Genomic DNA, 15,526 nt, shown 5'->3' with positions numbered 1-15,526 from the left:
CAAAGCTGAATTTTGCTCTGATTGCCAACACACTATTTATAGGCCGATCCTAATCTTTCAAAGGCTTCAAAGTGTGGTTGTCTTTGCGAATATCTTAGTCTTATAATGAAAGTTTTGTCGAAGTAGCTTCAGTATTTTGATGAAATTTTTTCATTTGCGTTAATTTTGTCTCTCAAACTAGTTCTATGATTTCAACAGGTTATTGTTTGGGTCGGTCTATTATTTTTAAATGACTTTTATTTCCATTAAACTGAAAAGATTTAGCAAATATAATTGCTAAATATATCATGTCTATATAAGTTGTAAAATATTCGTAATTTATTGGAGATAAAATGAGAAAAGGTGCTAGAAATAAAAAATCAGAAACACCAAGCCATTTCTACGTTTTCGCTGTTGTAAACTTTTTTCGTTCTTTGTCAACTATTTGATGTCAAGTTACCTAGCGGCAAACGTAACGATACTAGTCTGCTGACTTATATTATTTTACCACATTTCCTTACTTAAGGTGTATATTATAATCGTGTTTCACTGTGAAAATTCATATTTTTTACGATTTCTTCTTGTAGATAACAGACTTGGAAGCAAAGAGGCTTTCTGATTTCATTCAATAGGGCATTCACATTATAATATATGATAAAATTTTAATACAAGTGTTATGGTGTCAGTGATATTTTTGTAGTTTTCAAAAATGTAATCGTGAAAAACTTGGGTATTTCACTGCGAGACACGAACTTAATACCCACCTTTGGGGAGCTTGGTACTAAAGCGAGGATGTCGAGTGTAAACATTTTTACGGACAGTAAAATGGCCACGAGGTCAATAAAAAGCAGGACAGGTCACAAACAGTCTTGCAGTGTAAGAAGGAGCTTAACTAACGCCTACTCTGAGGATGCCACAATCCGCATCGTTTGGATGACGGGCCATAACGGAATAAGGGGGTATACAAGGGCAGACGATGTGTCAGTGAAAGGCAAAGAACTGACGTCGGTAAATTTGGTTAACCCGAAACCTTTCGGGTCGACGCAGTCCGATTTTAGAGCGTGGGCGACAAACGCGCATGTAACACTGTGGAACAGCGAAACAGTCGGTAGAATGGCGATAATCCCATGGGGGATCCAGATTGTGAGAAAACGAGGATCTTACTGAAAGGAAGTTAAAAGGAGGTCGGAATAGCTATTGGTATCATAACGGGACACATTGGACTACGAGGTCACTTATGTAAAATCGGTGTGGCAAGTTATAGCATGTGTAGGGCATGCGGGGAAGATGATGAGACGTTGGAGCATTTCCTTTGTCATTGCCCGGCTTTCGCGTCTAACAGATACCGGCACTTAGGTGAGGACACAATACCAAACATGAGCCAACTTAGGGGCGTCGCATGGAAAACAATTAAAGATTTTGTAGGTAGCACGGAATTCCAAACTTAGATTTACTTTTTCGAGGTTATTTTTTAGTTTTTAAAGCGCACAACAAGCCGATTACTGGTTTAAGTGGCATGGGGTAGATTTATATCTCCACCGTCTTTTAAACCTAACCTAACACTGTGGAACGTCAAAAATCCTATGGGGTGATCCGGATCGTGAGAGGACGAGGCTATTACTGAAAGGAAGTAAGAAGGGATCAATATAGCTATTGGTATCACAACAGGACACATAGGACTACGAGCTCACTTTTGTAAAATCGGTGCGGCAAGTGATAGGATGTGTAGAACATGTGCGGAAAATTATGAGTCGATGGAGTATATCCCATGTCATTTCCCGGCTTTCGCGGCTAAAAGACACCGGTACTTAGGTGGGGACACTTTACCAGCATTGAACTGGTCATATCGAAGAGGTTACCCGACCACCGCAGTATGTATCAATCGGAGATCCTTGCAAGCAAGGAAGACTAAGATATTATGTCATTTCGACGATTGACATAAATATCTTCTCAGTCAGCCAGGCAGCCATTAAATTCCTGGAGAACGTATTACTGAACACATAAACCGCCCCCGACTGTCGCAGATCTCTTAACGAGATGGGTGAACAGTTCAAAATTCACCTGTTCTGGGTGCCGGGCCACAGAGATATCCCAGGGAATTCTAAAGCGGATGAGCTTGCGAGACTAGGAACTACCTTACACACTCCAGGGACACTGGATCCTGTGGGTATGCCTCTAGCGACATGTAAGCTAAGTTTTCAGGACCAGGCCCGTAGGACAACGAATGATATATGGTCACAAAGAGGGGGCTGTGAGAATTCCAAAACTATGTGGCCCAATCTAGACTTGAAGAGGTCTACCGCCTTGCTGTCATTGGCTAGAACAGACGTCTCAGTCATTGTGTTCGTCATGACAGGTCACTGTCTAATCGAAAAACATGCTGACAGACCGAAGTCTGCCAGCAACGAATTTTGCAGAAGCTGATAGGACATCGAAGAAGAAGAGACTGTAGAACACCTTTTGTGTGTGTGTCCCGCACTAGCAGTCAGAAGGAGTTTCACTTTAGGTTCTCATTTCTGTGAGAACCTGTCTGATTTAGCAGATGTGAACATTCGCAAGTTATTGGACTTTTTAAAGCGATCTGAATGGTTCAACGGTAGGAACTAGAAGGCATCTTCCTTCTTTTGTTCCTGTGGTATCACAATGGACGAAAACATCGAAGTAAGTCCGATGGCAGACTGCCACTTGACTGCCTTGTCCCGTGGTACAAAATTCAATAAAATTTTTTCCAAACAAAATTTTAATGAAAGGTTTTTAAAATAACGTGGTTTCTTAAGTCAACATTTAAATGCAATTTTTATATAACATTTTTTTAAAACATAACTTACAAAAAATAAATTCTAAACATAAAATTTCAAGGACATTCAATTCAAAGAAAGTTATTAAAGACAAATTTTTTTTTATTATTTTTCCATATTTTTGCTGAAGGTCTACAGAAAAAATTTCAAAAACTTTTATCTGAAAATAAAATTTGGAAGAAATTTTTTTAAAAACAATAAAATTTTTTCAGATGACATTTTAATGTATTTTTTTAGACAAAATTTCAATGGATTTTTTTTTCAAGTCAATATTTCAATGACATTTTTTAGAGCTAAAATTTTAATGAAAGTTTTTCTAAAGACAAAATTTTAAATAAATTTGTTCTAAAGACTAAATTTTAATGGATTTATTTTTTTTATATAGTAATTTTGTTTTTGTTGAAACTTTCTTTTCTATTTTGTCCGGAGTCGGAGTCGAGGTAAATTTTTTTTCAAATCTTAATTAAAGGTATTTTATTTGAGCCACTTATTGGCATGGCCGAAAAATGTTTAACCCTTGGGGGGTGTTTTTGGGAAAGGGTGTTGCCCTAAATGGTCCTACATTTAGATGTCAAATCTGTATTCTACTCCCAAATACCTTTATTTGAGCACCATATTGCGATGGTCAGTAAAAAATTGCTGTTTGTGGGGTATTTTGGGGACCCCAGAAAATTGGTCCCGAATGTGCGTATCAATTCTTGCTCTACCCCCCAATTCCTTTCAGTTAAGCTCCACATTGACATGGTTGGTAAATATGCCCGATTTAGGGGTATTTTGGGGATTGGAATGATCCCCCAAAATCTATCCTCATATACCTATATATCATTTATTTGAACCCCATATTGCCATTGGCCTCCAACTTGGATATCAAATTCATTTTCTAATATAATTTAAACTCCTTATTGCAAAAGTCAGCAAATATGTCCGGTTTGGGGTATTGTTATGGTGGTGGGACGTCCCCTAGACAGTTGGTCCCTAATGTTGATATCAGATACGTGGTCTACTCCCAAATACCTTTAATTTGATCCCCATATTTCCATAGTCGGCAAACATGACCGGCTTGAGGGGTGTTTTGAGGCGGCCACTCAGTGTGATGGCCTTGGAAATATATATCGTATTCTACTCTAAAAACTCTCTTATTTGAGCCTCATATTGCAATAGTCAGCAAACTATTTGGGTGGTGTTGTGGGGGTGGGGTGCCCCATAGGCACTTTTCCCGAATATTGATATCAGATTCGTGCTTTACTCCCAAAGACCATTCATTTGAGCCCCATATTACTATGGTCGTAAATTTGTTCCCTTTGGGGGATGTTGTTGGGGAGAGGCGGCACCCCAAACACTTGGTCCCATATTTGGATATCAGATCCAAATTCTACACTCAAATACCTTTTATTTAAATCCCATATTCCCATGGTCAGTAAATAAGTCCTGTTTGGGGGGTGTTTTGGGGAAGGGATGGACCCCCAGAAACGTGGTCCCACATTTGGATATCAGATTCGTATTCTACTCGCAAATACCTTTCATTTGAGTCCCATATTGCCATGGTCGGTAAATATGTACGATTTAGGGGTGTTTTGGGGGTTGGGGTGGTCCCTCTAGCACTTGGTCCGAAAATTGGATATCAGATACGTTTTCTTAAATACCTTTCCTTTAAGTCCCATATTGTCGTAATTGGTCTAAATATAGGTTTGGTAGGTTTAGGAGTGGGGCGGGGTGCCCCTAGGCACCCCATCCGAAATTTGGATACCAAATTTTTATTTGTAGGATACTATATGAGAGCACACAAAATTTCGCCTAAATCGCACTCATCTCCGAGATCTGGCGTTTCTGAAAATCAGGTTAAGGGGGAGGGTCCGCCGCCCCCAGAACCGAAGAAAATCGGTTCAGCCATTTCTGAGTTTATAAGGAACTCATAAACAAACAAACACAAATTGCCTTATATATATAAGATTCCCACTTGTTTTGTTTGTTTGTTTTTTTTTTTTTAATTTGGCATTCTATGTACGCAATGATTATTTTTGTTTTTCACAATTTATTGATTTTTTGCTTCTATTTGGCTCTCGCCAAATATATGTTTTCATCACAGAAGAAAACTGCGCTCTATTTTGCTCTATTTTTAAAAATTGATCATTTAGAATAATTAATAATATCGGGCAGATCCTTCAATAATGTTTATTTATTTGCTGTTGCCTCACTTTGGCGCGTTTATCTGATTGAAATCATGCATAAATCGTTGGCCAATGGATGGTTTTAGATCTTTTATTTTGTGTTTTTTTTTTTATTACAAGAGCAAAAGCCCGGGCATGTAGTTGTTAATATGGATGAATATTGACAGGTAGCTGTATATTAGGATATAACAAAACTTTAATTATTATTCAATAATTATGAATTTTTAATAGGATGTAGTGAAAACTAGACCAAACTAGACCATTTCGCCAATGATCTAAGATTATCTGAAATTGCGCCTTGCATTTCTCAAGCGTAGTTACTTTAACCATTGTTGTTTCGGAAAGTAGTTTTGTCTCAAAGTATTCGGCTATTTCAATGCGAATGTATGCCCCCCAGACGTCAGTCACTAACACTTGCGCAATTAGCATTCATTTGTATTAGTTTAGACAGAAACGCATGCAGCTCAAAGAATCGCAGAGTAAAGCAAAGCAACACTTGTTAAATTTATTATAAAAGTATTGTGAATGCTTTTGATATTTTGGCATTTAAAACGAAACAGATTGAAATGTGTGAGAAATGTACTCTAGCGAAAGGTAATGAAGTCAAGTCGCGAGAACACTATGAACGGGAAAAGCAAAGTGAAATGTTCATTGATGTGGTTGAAATTTTCCTTCAGAATGTAGTAATTACAATAAACATTTGAAAATATGACAAAAGTCTGTTGTTGGCTACAAATAGCGACAACGTTCCGAACAGTTTGTGGCTTGAGCAAGAAGCTGCCACATGTCGTACTACAAAGGCAAGCTTTATTGCGTAGGTCAAAGCACATTGCGTGCTCTGATCTGCTCTGGATCATCTGAAACTGAAATTCATAAAATTGCCACCAGATTTCAAAAACCACATTATTTTTCACAAAATTTGGTTTTTATAAATGCTCCATATCTTCAACCGAATATGTAATTGTATTTGTAATCCTCGACTGTGGAACTCCTTCTAACTGCTACTGCGGGACACACACACAGAAGGTGTTCTATAGTCTCTTCTTCTTCGATGTCCTCATAGCTTCTGCAAAAGTCGTTGCGGCAATCTTCAGTCTGTCAGCATGTTTTCCGATTAGACAGTGACCTGTCATGACGGACACAATGACTGAGACGTTTGTTTTCGCCAATGACAGCAAAGCTGTAGACCTCTTCAAGTCTAGATTGGGCCACATAGTTTTGGATTGCTCACAGCCCCCTTTTTGTGACTATCTATCATTCGTTGCTTTTCGGGCCTGGTCCTGGTCCACTTTAGGTTCTCATTTCTTTGTGAACCTGTCTGATTTAGCGGATGTGAACATTCGCAAATTATTGGGCTTTTTAAAGCGATCTGCAATGCAGTCCGATTCAAGATTAAGCTCAATGATATGGGGCCTCCCTTTTATAGCAGAGTCCAAACGGACTCGGACTAGTACCTCACTAATGGTGCCAGCATTAGGAGGGGAAAACCACCGCTGAATATATTTTTTCTGATGGTCTCGCCAGGATTCGAACCCGGGCGTTCGGCGTCATAGGCGGACATGCTACACTCTGCGCTACGGAGGCCTCCCTCCTTGTTTATACATGCAAAATAAAAAAATAATTCCTTAGTCATGAATGACATTTTTAACAGGTAAACTTCATATGTAAAAAACGTTGGAACTTTGTTTACGATAAAATTGCAAAAGCTTTTACGATAGATTCATATAAGAAATTATGACGAATACAATATTTCGCGCAAATCCATGCGATATTATTATAAGTACCGCTCTAACCCAACCTGAACTGATTTTGAAAGAATTCTCTAGAATATTGAACAGTCTTAAGAATCGAAATATTACTCAAAATCTGACAAACATGTATGTATGTTTACGATGAGAGTACATATTTTCCTTGCAATTAATTCTTGCGAAAATTTGTGATGAATACAAATTTTTATTTAGCCTGACAATACCTTTGATATATAAAACATTCTTGATATAAAAAAACATGTTATTCGGAGTTTCAACTAGTTTTTCTACATTTAAAAATAAAATTAACGTGATGCCTATGAGTAAAACGTTTGGAACATATTTACGACAAACAAAATACTTTTATTGCAAACTAGTTTTGTTTGTTGTAAACCTTTTAGGGGCTTCGCCTTCGGTAAAAGAAAGTTTCTCTTGTTGTAAAACCGAAAATTCCTTAATAAAGCGAAAGGGTTTCGATAGCCTCAAATGATTATTCGTTTACCGGAACAATAATTATTCTCTTTGTATCCCTCCTAGTCCTCCTAGAAAAATGTGCAATAGAGTATTGCACATTACTGTGTACGTACACAGGAAAATTATTTCAAGCCAGTCCATAGGCTTGCAAATAATTGCATATGTGCACTCGTCACTGGTATAGACACTTTCTCGCTCACAACGATGTTTTCTCTTTTTTTTTTTTTTGACTGACCGAAGGGCAGTCTGTATGTAATATGTACTTTTATCGTAAACAAAGTCTAATATAGTTTTTCACAAAAGTAGTTAATTTGGGGAAAATTTGCTTTATGTGAAAGGAATTACTTTTTGCGTGTAGGAATAAACTTTTTAATTTATGTAAGCCTGTTACAGGCCGGTCATGTATATGATTAGGTTAGGTTAGGTTTAAGTGAAGGAAGGAAGATGCCTTCTAGTTCCTACCGTTGAACCATCCAGATCACTTTTAAAAGCCCTATAACTTGCGAATGTTCATATCCGCTAAATTGGACAGGTTCTAAAAGAAATTACAACCTAAAGTGGAACTCCTTCTGACTGCTAGTGCGGGACACACACAAAAGGTTCTGCAAAAGTTGTTGCCGGCAACCTTCAGTTTGTCAGCATGTTTTTCGATTAGACAGTGACCTGTCATGACGGACACAATGACTTAGACGTCTGTTCTAGCCAATGACAGCAAGGCGGTAGACCTCTTCGAGTCTAGATTAGGCCACATAGTTTTGGAATGCTCACAACCCCCTCTTTGTGACCATCTAACATTCGTTGTCCTACGGGCCTGGCCCTGAAAACTTAGCTTACATGTCGCTAGAGGCACGCCCACAGATTTCATTATCCCTGGAATGTGTAGCGTAGTTCCTAGTCTCGCAAGCTCGTTCGCTTTACAGTCCTTAGTGCGGCTGTGATGCACAAACAAGCCTTCCTTTGGATCCGGTTAAGTGTTGGGCAGTAGGTGGACTTTTGAAGCGCCGTCAACCAGGCCACAATACCATATAGCATTATAGGTCTGACAACTGCAACATGTACCCAATGCATGACACGCGGTCAAAATCCCCAACATTTGTCAATGGCTCTCTTACAGGTGTATAGGACAAGAGTTGCCTTTCGTTCCCTTTCCAAAATGTTGAATTGGAAGTTAAATTTCCTGTCCAGCAAAACACCAAGGTATTTTGCGCTTTATGTAAATGAAACATTCTCTCCACCCAAGGAAACAGTTTCCACTGTAGTCAACTTGTATCTCCTGCTGAAAAGAACTTCTACTGTCTTGCACGGATTTATACGTAGACCACTTTCGGTAGTCCACTTTGCTGTTGCACGTAGAGTACATCTGAAGTATATCTCTAAGAGTGCTGGGAAACTTTCCCGCAATTGCCACGTCATCAGCATACGCCACCACTTTTACACCTTTTTCTTCCAGAGACAATAATATATTATTAATGGCTAAATTCCAAAGAAGAGGAGACAGTACTCCTTCTTGAGGTGTTCCTTTGTTTCTTTTCCTTTTTTATCAACCTCTCAATGTATATGATTCCTTTAGTTGTTTTTTCTCAAAAGTTGAGGAAAAAAATCTATTACGGAAAATAAGAATCAATCAGCGATCAAAATTTGAAACGGATGGTCATGTTCGTTAGTAAATAGGAAATTTAATTTAAAGACAGCATATTTATTTTAAAGTCTTGGTTCTATGGCTCGTTTTCATTGCTAAAATCTCACGAATAAGTTTTGGCCAATTTTTTTTTCAGTTCACTTTAGACCCGCTTTAGACCCTTTATCACGAGATCGGTCTAAATGGCAGCTATACCTAAATATAGTCCGATCTGAACCATATTTTAGTCTTATGTTAAGAGGCATAAAAATTCTCAATGTTTTAAATTTCAGCGAAATCGTTTAAAAAATAAAGCTTTTATGGGCTTTAGACCCTTTATCTGGGGATCGGTTTATATGACATCTATACCATATTTAGGTCAGATATGAGGAGGCTTAAGATAACCCTCTGTTTCAAATTTAAGGAAAATCGGGTAATAAATAAAGCTTTTATGGGCTTCAGACACTTTATCGACAGATCGGTATATATGGAAGCTATATATAAATATAGTTAGCTATGGACCATATTTGGGTCAGATGTCGGGAGGCCTAAAACTACTCACTGTTTCAAATTTCAGCGAAATCGAATGAAAAATGAAGCATTTATAGGCATTAGACCCTTTACCGGAAAATCGGTCTATATAGCAACTATATCCAAATATGGTCCGATTTGGCCCGTCAAAAACTAACAAGCGCGCCAAATTTCAGCTAAATATCTGAATTTTTGAAGGCTCTAGAGTGATTACAACAGACGGACGGACAGACACACGGACATCGTTAAATCGTCTTAGAATTTTACAACGATCCGAAATATATATACTTTGTAGGGTCGGAAATTGATATTTCGATGTGTTGCTAACGGAATGACTAAATGACTATACCCCCTATTGTACGTTGGTGGGAACAAAAAGGGTGGCCCAAGTCTTACTTTTTTAAATCTATTTAGAACTTAAATTTTAACATTTATTGTTTAACTTAGCCTTATTTTAGCCAAAAATAAGGCAATAACTGTCAAGATTGATATTTTAAGCAGAGTGGATCTAGAAAGTGTGTTCTTCACTAAAGTGTCCGAATCAAAACCATACATGTGGTAGTTTGGGCGGATTAATATTCGCACTCTTTTCATCTAACCAGATATCATCGTGCAAAATTTCAGACAAATCGGGTAATAATTGCGGGAGCTATATCAGACTATAGACCGATTTAGACCATACTCCACTCTTTTCTATATTAACTCAGATATACCCCTGTGCAACATTTAAGAGCTCTATGCTAATTCTAACTATTTTCGTCCAACGAATGCACTAAGACGCAACATTATGCGCCGTTTGTACTCATTTTAAGGCCCCTTAAACTTGAATAGGACAGCATCCATTGATATGTGCGAAGTTTATCCCCTGTTTCTTAATGGAATGTTCATGGCTAATTTTGCAAAAATTAAAGTAGTACTTCTCCAAAAAAATCACATTTCTTTTCACAAAGATATTCCAAATGTTTTATTTTTTGAGGGTATGATGTTGTGTTGGACAAACAAACAAAAAAATAAAATATATTATTGGAAAGACCAAGTGGAGTGGTGTGGAAATCTTGAAACTGCAGATGATTGACGGGCTTGGCAATCTATTCTACGTTCGTCTAGTGGAACAAATGTACTCTGATGGACACCTATGAAAATAAGTATTTACGAATATGTATATTAGGGCGGGTTAATTTGTATATACAGTCATCGGCATAAGTATTCTTCCATTCAACTGGACCAAGTTTCCCCGCCCGTTATATGTAAGTAGCTGACCCGGGCTCGCTCCGCTGCGCCTTCTTTTACTGTATATGGAACAAAAGTATCCTTGGAATATTTATTTTCGACAATTAAAGATTTTCTAGTGAAATACCATGCTACGAAAATAGTATATCGCTTGACTAACAGTTTAACAATATAAGTGCCTTTATCTGAATCCCATATGATCTTTATTGGTCTACGAATTTAAGTTTGGATATAACGTGTACTCCCAGATACTTGGCTCTGAAAAAATATCAGCATCGTGCTCTTCTCTCAAATACCATTTATTTAAACCCCATATTGCCATTGGCTTAAGAGGAGTTTACAGGATGAAGCGTCCCCCAAACACATGGCCCCAAAATAGGTTATCACTTGGATATCAAATTCGTATTCTACTCCCAAATACCTTTATTAATGCGATGGTCACTAAAAAATTGCTGTGTGTGGGGTATTTTGGGAAAGGGGTAGACCCCCAGAAAATTGGTTCCGAAAATGGGTATCAATTCTTACTCTACCACCCAAATCCTTTTCATTTAGGCCCACATTGTCATGGTCGGTAAATATGCCCAATTTAGGGGTGTTTTGGGGATTGGGGTGGCCGCCCAAACACTAAGCCCGGAATATATACCAGCAACGTGCTCTATTCTCATATATCATTTATTTGAACCCCATATTGCCATTGGCCTCAAAATTGGATATCAAATTCGTTTTCAAATCTTATTTAAATTCCTTATTGCAAAAGTGGGTAAATATGTCCGATTTAGGGGTGTTTTGGGGGTAGGGGTGGTCCCCCTAGCACTTGGTTCGACAAATGGATATCAGTTACGTTTTCTTATCTTAAATACATTTCATTTGAGTTCCATATTGGCGTGATTGGTGTAAATATATGTTCGGTAGGTTTTAGGGTGGGGCACCCCATCCAAAATTTGGACATCAAATTTTTATTTTTAGGATACTATATGAGAGCACACAAAATTTCGCTTAAATCGCACCACCCACCTCCGAGTTCTGGCGTTTCTGAAAATTAGGGTAAGGGGGAGGGTCCGCCCCCCCTTCAGATATCAAAAAATGTAGTACCCTATTTTCACCACGGGATCATTATGCACCATCTGTGAAAATTTCAAGAAAATCGGTTCAGCCGTTTCTGAGTCTATAAGGAACACACAAACAAACAATTAATTCAAATTGATTTTTATATATAAGACTATACTCAAGGCACATACAACGGGCGAGGAGTGGATTAAGATAAAATATTGCTATATTTTTCAACGAAATTTTTTCTTCCCTCTGGTGATTGATTTATTTGCGAGTCATTTATTTCACGGCCAGGCAATGTTCTATGCCATAAAGGATCAGTTTTTTCTATTGGATTATACCAAATACATAAGATTGGTCGCCACCAAGTCCAGATTAAGAAATTTTATGGGTCTAATTCAAGCAAAACGTGCTTAAGAAGATACAATGGCGAAAATTGAAGTTTTATGATAAAGTATCCCAATTTATTTTAATAAACTATAGTACAATGCACTCCTAACGATCGCCAAAAGCACTCTCACTCTTCTTTTCTAATAATTTGATCATAAAATTAATAATATTGTATTTATTCTTATAATAAAATTAAATGTCAAAATACTTATGCCGCGCAACATTTCGGCCATGCCGAACTTTTGATACCCAGCACCATGGATATATTCATTATGCTCTTTTATTATAACTGCACTACCATATGCATAGTTATATCCAAATATGGGCTGGTCAGAATCAGATTTAATTCTGGTGCCGAGAAATCCTCAGCGAAATCGAGCAATAAATCCGCCTTGCATGGGATTACAACCATGAAATTGGAAGATCGGTTTATACAGTAGCTATATCTAAATATGGTCGGATAGGGACCATATTCTGGTCAGATGATGGGAGGCTTAAAACAACTCACTGTTTTATATTTCAGCGTATAATAAATTGGGCGTTTATAGGCTCAAGACTCTCAATCGGCTGATCGATCTATAGGACATCTATATCAAAATAGTGTCCGATCTGTGTCCGATATGGGTTTAAGACCTTTAATCGGCGGATCGGTCTATATCGCTGTTAGATCTTAATATGGTTTTATTTGGATCATATTTTGGTCGAATGGCGAGAGGCTTAAAACAACTCACTATTTCAAATCATAGCGAATTCGGATAAATGCGGCTTTTATCGGCTTACGACCCTATTGCGTCCTTTTTAGAAGAAGGAGCTTAGTATCTGAATGGCAGTTTTATACGAGTACCATACGTCTTTGGAATACTCTTCCTCATGGTATCCAAAACATCAGCAACGCGTCAATTTAAAAAAGGAAACTTTCCATTTTTTTCGAAATTAGCTGCTTTAAAATGTTATTTTTTTTTTACAATATTATTTTAAATATATATTATTTTTAAACAATATTCCAAAGTTTATTTTAACTACTTCACAAAATTCTAAAGTTTATTTTATATAATGATACTCCAAAATGTTTATTCCTTTAAAAATTGTTTTATTATTTCTTAAGAAGTATATATGACTGTCTTAAAAGCCTCCACTATAACTATAAGTTTTAATCTTGGTGTGTAGGTATTCAATAAATAAATAAAAGTCAGTTTTGCAAGGTTTAATCATTGCTCGATAAAGACTCTTTGTGTGGAATATTTGCTCCTATGTACCTTTTAATACCCACCTTCATGCGATGGGGTATACTATGACCCCATATAGTATATATATTCTTGATCGTCTCGACGTTCTGAGTATATTTAGCGGTCGAACGCATAAAGCTAGCCGCTGGAAATTTAACACAGATACTTACTATTGATGTAGGTCGACGGGGATTGCAAATGGGCCATATTGGTTCAGATTTAGATATAGCTCCCAAGCCGCAACAACTGTACCAAGTACAGTCTGAATCAGTCTATAACCTGATATAGCTACCATGTAAACCGGTTTCTCGATCATCGTTGTTCGGCTCCTAGAAGCTTTAATTTTTGCTGGTTTGACAGAAGTTTGGTATGTACAATACAATTATGCCCTTTAACCAAATTTTTTTTCTATAAATTTTTAGTAATATCCATGCTGGTGGGTACCCAAGATTCGGCCCGGCCAAACTTAGCACGTTTTTACTTGTTCTTCTTTATTTAAGGCTTCTTTCGACAAATTTTCGACACTAATTTATGGCAACATAAAAATAGAGAGAAAACACCTAAAAGCGTGCCAAGTTCGGCCGGGCCGAATCTTATATACCCTCCACCATGGATCGCATTTGTCGAGTTCTTTTCCCGGTATCTCTTTTTAGGTCAACAAAGGAGATATATCAAATTATGGCCCGATTCCGATATGAATGTTTGAGACTATAGTCGAAGTCATTGTGTAAAAGTTCAGCCAATTCGCATGAGAATTACGTCCTTTAGTGGCTCAAGAAGTAAAATAGGGAGGCCGGTTTATATCAGGCTATAGACCGATTCAGACCATATTTGACACGTATGTTGAAGGTCATGGGAGAAGCCGTTGTACACAATTTCAACCAAATCGGATAGTAGTTGCGGCCTCTAGAGGATCAAGAAATCAAGATCCCAGATTGGATATGGCAGCTATATGAGGTTATGGACCGAATTGAACCATATTTGGAGCAGTTGTCATAACAATATGTGTCATGTAAAATTTTAGCCAAATCGGATAAGAATTGGACCTTCTAGTGGGTCAAGAAGTCAAGATTCAAGATCGGTTTATATGGCAGCTACATAAGGTTGGGGACTGACTTGAATCATACTCAGCACAGTAGTTGGAAGTCATAACGAAACACATCATGCTAATTTTCAGCCAAATTGGGTAGAAGTCAAGATTCAAGATCGGTTTATATGGAAGCTACATATATCAAAACATGGACAGATATGGCCAATCCAACCTACACTAATAAGAAGCATTTGTGCAAAATTTTTAAGCGGCTAGCTTTACTCCTTCGAAAATTGGCGTGCTTTCGACAAACAGACGGACGGACGGACATGACTAGATCGACCTAAAATGTCATGACGATCAAAAATATATATACTTTATGGGGCCTTGGACTAAGTGACGAAATTAGTATGCCTCCATCCAATGGTGGAGAGTATAAAAAGATTTAATTGACAATGGTTTTTTAACCATCTGTCATTTCTGTAAGTTATTAGCATTTCAAATTCAATTGCATTTTTCTATAATTAAGTGATATTTTTAAGTAAGACACAAGCTGACTCCAATAGTTTCCTTCACTACCTTCCAAAATTTTGAGTATATCTTCCTCGAATAAGACTGCAGCTAAAAAATTCGCATTCTGACTTCTTTAAAAACTGCACATTCTTCTATGAAATGAAATAGCGTTTCATCCCGTTTAAGGTTGTACAATGTACACTTTTTTCCCCAGCTTTCTGCATTAAATTTGTTTGAATTAACCATTCCACATCTTGCTTTAATGATTCAGGAGAATTGTTCGCTAGTAAAAGAATCAGTAAAAAAATGTTCGCCCCTCCAAGAAGCTAAATAGTTGTATATTCTTGTTTGGCTTTAAAATTTTTGAGTTAGATTTTTGTTGAAGATATGCATTTTTTTGTAGTTTTTTATGTTGGACATAAACAATTTCCATTCGAAGTCATTTGAGGTATTGAGCCATTGAACATTCAGACATTGAGCCATGTTTATCATGTTTGGAACCCAAAAACCTTCATTCTGAAGCAGTAAATTGGTAACCTTTTTTGATAAGAGATTGTTGAAGTTTTTTTTAAATAAGAATATCTCGACGCTTGGGCCGCATATGTTTGAATTGCCCTACAAAAAGCTTGATAGACATTCCATTTCATTTGAATATTGACTTCATTTCTCGCAGGAAAATTTTTTATGTTGAGTTTATTGCAATCTTTGGCTGTTTTTTTTATTTACCACATGTTTTACAAATGATAACTTTGGGGTAAATGTAACTCCTAA

General features: G+C 37.3%; 1 protein-coding gene across 4 annotated transcripts in view; it reads left to right on the top strand.

The window, feature by feature from the left end:
- The window catches only part of LOC106090599 (zinc finger protein 891), a 51,369-nt gene that overhangs the window by 12,801 nt on the left and 23,042 nt on the right, over positions 1-15,526 (top strand). The gene's annotated exons all lie outside the window — the stretch shown is intronic.

The sequence above is a fragment of the Stomoxys calcitrans genome, chromosome 1, assembly GCF_963082655.1.
Source record: "Stomoxys calcitrans chromosome 1, idStoCalc2.1, whole genome shotgun sequence".
Lineage (NCBI taxonomy): Eukaryota > Metazoa > Arthropoda > Insecta > Diptera > Muscidae > Stomoxys > Stomoxys calcitrans.
Note: the sequence above shows the minus strand (reverse complement) of the source record. Positions and strands in the feature narration are given on the sequence as shown.